At 46.9% G+C, this 5,212-nt stretch overlaps 1 protein-coding gene across 1 annotated transcript in view; it reads left to right on the forward strand.

Moving 5' to 3' along the window:
* Positions 1-389: 389 nt before the first annotated feature.
* Positions 390-5,212, forward strand: part of FBXW7 (F-box and WD repeat domain containing 7) — a 219,414-nt gene continuing 214,591 nt past the window's right edge. The window contains exon 1 of the mRNA XM_081813110.1: positions 390-1,523. The gene's annotated coding sequence lies outside the window, so the exon portion shown is untranslated. The remainder of the gene's footprint in view (positions 1,524-5,212) is intronic.

The following is a 5,212-nucleotide window of genomic DNA, read 5'->3' on the forward strand; positions in this document are numbered from 1 at the left end:
CGCGGCCTGGGCCTTCCTCCTTGCTCCCAAAGGAGCAGTCACCACCTGCCCTGGAGGAAACCGCTACAGAGCGAGCTCTCCCCGCCACCGTCGGGTCAGGGGTAAGATCAGGCGGCAGCTTAGGCTCCACTCGGCTCCTCCCCTTCCTCTCTTCAATTCTGACGCGGCCGTAGAGGCGGCGGCAACGGCGGCTAGTCCCGCGGCCCGAGGCGCACCCACCCGCTCGCGGAGCCCCGACTTCCTCTTCCCCTCTAGCGTCATCAGAGCGCGCCAGAGTCACCCAGGGCGGGGTGGTTAGAAAGGGAAAAAAAGGGCAGCGGAGGAAACGTCCCGGCGGAAAGAAAAGGGAGGGGGTGAGGGGAGCGGTTGCTAGGTGACTTGCGTCATCCGGCGGCGCCGCTTTCCTCCCGCCCCTCTCTGGAGTGAGGCGAGAGCCCCGCACAGAGCGAGCGAGACAGCGAGCTGAGCTCCGGGCGCTACCGCCACCGCAGCGGAGAGCGTGAGAGCGAGGGAGCATCCGAGAGACCCAGCCCCCGTGCACTGGCCACCGCCGAGACCTTCGTCCTGACCTGGACCAGCGGGAGCCGCGGCCACCCCTCTTCTCCCCCCCTCACCTTCCCGGCCGGCAGTGGCGGCTGCACACGCCGGAGCCCGAGCCGGAGCCGGCGGCTGGGGGGCAGGGAGGCGGCTACCTCGGGCCGGGACTAGTCAGCTTCTCCGCGGTGAGAAGACGCTGAGGAGGGGCCGGAGCTTCTGTCTCGTCCCGGAGCGCGGGGCGAGGGACCCCCAACGTGTAGGGAGGGGGTCCCAGCCGCAGCGACACATGCGGGAGCCGGGAGCGGGGGCGGCGCCGAGCGGAGCCGGCCGGGTCCCCCACCACGCCGCTGCCTCGGCCACCCGCCCGGGGCCGTAGCATCTTGCCCCAGAGTGTATGAGCCGGGGACCCAAGCTCAGCAACCACCCCCCGGCCGGGGGGGCGGGGACCCCGATGTGAAGCGGCGGCCCCGGCGGCGGGGAGAGCAGGACCGGCGCCGCCGTCCTTTCCTTACCTTCCCCCCCTCCTCAGCCCCCTCGCGGGGGAGGGGGTCTTCTCCCTTGGCCAGTCGCCGGCCCCCCGGCTCCTCCGCAGAACTCCGGGAGGAGTTCTTAGAGCCCCCTCCCCCGCCCCAGCCCCGAGGGCGGGGGGGACCCGGGGGGCCGGCTGCAGCCTCAGCCCAGAGGAAAACTTTGTAAGAGCAAAATCTGGAGCCTCCCAGACGTGACTGTCCCGGGAGAAGTGGCCCAGGGCGGGCAGAAGACACAGCCTGAAGAGACCCAGGAAGAGGAAAAGAGGAGGTAAGCGGGGCCGCTGCCGCCTCCTCTGCTCCGGCAGCGCGGAAGAGACCCGGGTGACCGCCTGGCTTAGAGACACAAGCACCGCTTCTTCCTCAGTAACGCGCCGGAGCCTTCCGCAGCTGCCGCCTCAGAGCGGAGGAGGAAGGGAACCAACCCACTTTCTCAGCGCCACGGCTCTTCCCTAAAGTGTGAGTGGCCGGGGGAAAGGGAATCGAGGGGTAGAAAGTGGGAGGATACCGGTTCGTCCTCGTGGAGTTCTGCTGATGTTTTGCAGGAGTGTTGGGAGTGTATAGATAAGAGGGTGCATTTTTATTTTTACAGCGGGGAAAAGGTATTGGGTAGTCCTGTGTTTTATAATATTTTAGCTCCTTGTACGTGTAATATGCAAACTTACAGGTTTCTCTTAGAGGAGTTCTGTCTTTATCCAGAGTGGACACTTGCGCCTTTCTGGCCAGTAATTGGCAAAAGGAAATTGAGGAAGCCAAAGCATATGTGCACACAAAGGACATCTCTGTAATACACCTTTTCCTGGTACACCGGGTGTGAAACAGTGCTGTGGTTTTTGTTTCGGGGCAACTCTTACTAGGGTTCTCAAGAGGGAACCTTTTACCTGTGAACCCCTGAAAGTAAAATTCCTTTCTTATTTTGCAGTCTTCCTTGAGAGATTTTCATTTCAGTACCTGTTGGTACAGGAGTTTTTTACCTTCTTATTTCCTGGGTCCAGTTCCTATGTGCCAGGAGCTATAACAGATTTCAGTTACTCAGGAAATTCTGAGTTCTTATGAATCACGACTTACTTGGGAGAGAGCATCTAGTACTTTAACCAGTTTATAAAAGTTGTTACATTTTTTTTCCCTATCCAAATGCTTTTTTTTTTTTTTTTTAATTTTTGAGTAGCATATGTCCTAATTGCTAGCACTTTTTTTATTTGGCAGAATGACTTGAGACTTTGCTTGTTTGAGTTATCTTTACTTCACTATCAAACGAGGAGAAACTTTTTTGATATTTAATTCTTTGAAGAATGATTTTTAAGGTGAAGTTTATAAAATCTTTGATATGCATTTTAGGTATCCTCTCAAGAGTGCCAAGTTGAGATGCAAGAAAGTAATTACCATTTCATATATTTATATAGACCTTAAGGGTTAAGCATAGAGTGGAATTTTATTTAACATTAAGAACATAGGCAGTACTATACTGAGAATTGTGGCTCCTCCAGGCAACAGTGTGGGCTCACTCCCTCTGAAGCCACTGCTGAGAGAAGCTTTGTAGTAATCAATGTAAGCCAGGGGTTGTCTGTGCTAACTTCTCCATTCAGGATCGTGATTAAATTTATTTAAAACTTTCTCAAATAGTGTTTTCATCTGTACTTTTTCTCCTTTGAGGTAGTAAGTTCTACAAGTTTATTAGCCCCTGAATTATTTAACATTTCATTTATTTGTCCAAAATCTGTCTCTTTAAAGTTCCAGGACACATCCAGAGTTTTTGTTTTTTGAGAAATGCTAGGTCAAGCTGGAGTTCATCTTTTCCTGGTTTTATAGATTTTGATTATTCCTCTTTACCGTCGTCTTTCCTGACTCTCTGTGTCGGTCTTAGAATGATTACTTTGATCCCTTGATTATTTTACCTCCTCTGGAACTTCTCCAGCTCTTTTGTTTCTTTTTATATATTTGTGCTTGTTAATGCTTTTGTAAAGAACCTTAAGTTCTAATTTAAATGGGTAATGACATGAAAATACTGATTAGTAGATGTGATGTTAGATGTCAAATCAAAAGCAAATGTCTCTGGATCTATTATCTTCTTTTGAGACCTTGAGGAAGTCATGTATCCCATGTTTTATAAAGATGGGAGAAAGAGAAATCTAGTCTTGGCATAGGCTGTTTTTCAGGGAGGAAGGGAAGACAAACCAGCAAACTATAATTTGAGTACTCTATCAAAGTTGATTACTAACTTTAAGACTTATTTTTATTGCTTTGACTATAAATTGGTTAAAAAGCATGGTAATGTTTTATTGCATGTTTGGGTAGCAAAGAAACAGCAAAGTATTTGCTGCCCTGCCTTTGAGATGCTTTTACTTACGGCATAGGCAGTGAAACATAAATTGCACAAAATTGTAGGAAAGAGGTATGTATGACACTATATGTCATACTACTAGGTTTGGTACCTTATAGATATAAATGTATTTGTATATTTTTTATTAGAGAAGTGTTGGTGTTGGACTGTACAAAACTAATTGGAGTGTCTGAACCAAATCTGGGAAGTAAGGTCTCTTTTGGGAAGAAAGGTATAGGTGGTGGTAAAATGTTTAAGACTCTTGGAATTGGAGGGTGGGAGGGACAAATGTAATTAGGAAGTTAGCTTCATGGGAATATGGATGAAAGTTGTTGAGTAGGCTTGGAGTCAGTTTGTGTTTGTGCAGTTACATGTGTACAGCCCAAAGAAGCAATTGAGAACAATGTTGCCGAGAGGGTAGTTTTAGATGATTGAGGAGAAATTGTATTCTAGGTCAGGAGGCATTATACCTGGGGTAGGATTTTGTTTTTCTAGGGAGCCAACATTTTTACACCATGGTCTTCGAAGAGCTGTTCAACTGGAGGAGTGAAAAAGATGCTCCCCATATTTTAGATTGGTGCTAGTGGTTTCTTACAGAAAGTAATTCAGAAATGAGGCAGTGGACTTTGTTTTTGACATTAAATTTTAGGGTAAAAAGTTGGTGCTGATGCAATCTGAAGACAGAAAAATAGTTAAACTAATGCGTGATATGTTGGAAATGTAGAGTTAGGAGTCATTTTCACAGTATTAAGGTTTCTCGAGAGAGCTGACAGAGAGTAAAGAGCTGAAAAATGTGTCTTTTTACTTTGGGGGAAGGGACTCTTTTAAAGTTAGCAAAGATATGGTAAGAACAAAAAATGGATGAGACTCTCCCTAACAAAATGTTTTAAAAGTGGATTAAGATTTGAAGTTCACAAGGGAGGAACAGTCTTTAAACATGGCTACCAGTTCGGTCTTAGGACATGTGAGTCTATATTTTTGAAGGAGCTAACACGTTTTTTGTAGAGTATATAGGTCTCTTGAGATTAAGGTCAGAAGAATATATAGGATTTCACTGTTAAGGAACTTATACATAAAAGGACAGATTTGTTTTCATAAAAATTCATGTTTTTAAAGTTTGCCCAGCATTATTATCCTAAGTTTGGTCTTTAACATGACGAAGTGGAGCTAAAAATAGCTGGCAGAGAAGGCTGCTTCCCCTGCTTGCAGTTGATGTGTGTCTTTGTGTCCCATACAATGGAGGGGATATCCCTGTGTTGGCACAGCAGTGCTGAAAATGGTTTTTTTTTTAAACCTTTTTATTAAAAAACAAACAAACAAAAAACAACTTGGCATTTAAAAAAATTCAGCTGTCTTTGAAGCATGAGACGCTGGAAGACCTTTTTTGTGGTGAAGCCTGCAGCTAATGGGGCTTGCTTTTAGTGTTGACTCTAACAAAGATTAAGGATTGTAAGATCAGGAATATATACATATCCACACTTTTTGTGTTCCTTAGCTCATTCAGTTCACCACCTTCCTAGTAGCATCTTTGGTCTCTTCTTAAGAATTTAATTCAAATGGCAGAACTCTGCGGAAGAGATGTTTAGATAGGGAGCTAGATCTCAGGTGATTCTAGGATGAGAGTACGGGACTGGAATATATGCCATATGGGTGCCTTCTCCACCCTCTACTTTCCACAACATATTTTATGCAGGTGAAACCATGTTTAGATGAACTTAAAGGGCAGGCCTTTTGGGTTGACATGATTTACTAGTAAAGGTAGTGGGAAAGGTGTGACTCTGGTAGGAGGGAGTGGTAACCTCATGTGCTTTGCCTTGGCAACTTTGGG

Source organism: Leptonychotes weddellii, chromosome 2, assembly GCF_054177405.1.
Source record: "Leptonychotes weddellii isolate Sample4059 chromosome 2, ASM5417740v2, whole genome shotgun sequence".
NCBI classification, from domain to species: domain Eukaryota; kingdom Metazoa; phylum Chordata; class Mammalia; order Carnivora; family Phocidae; genus Leptonychotes; species Leptonychotes weddellii.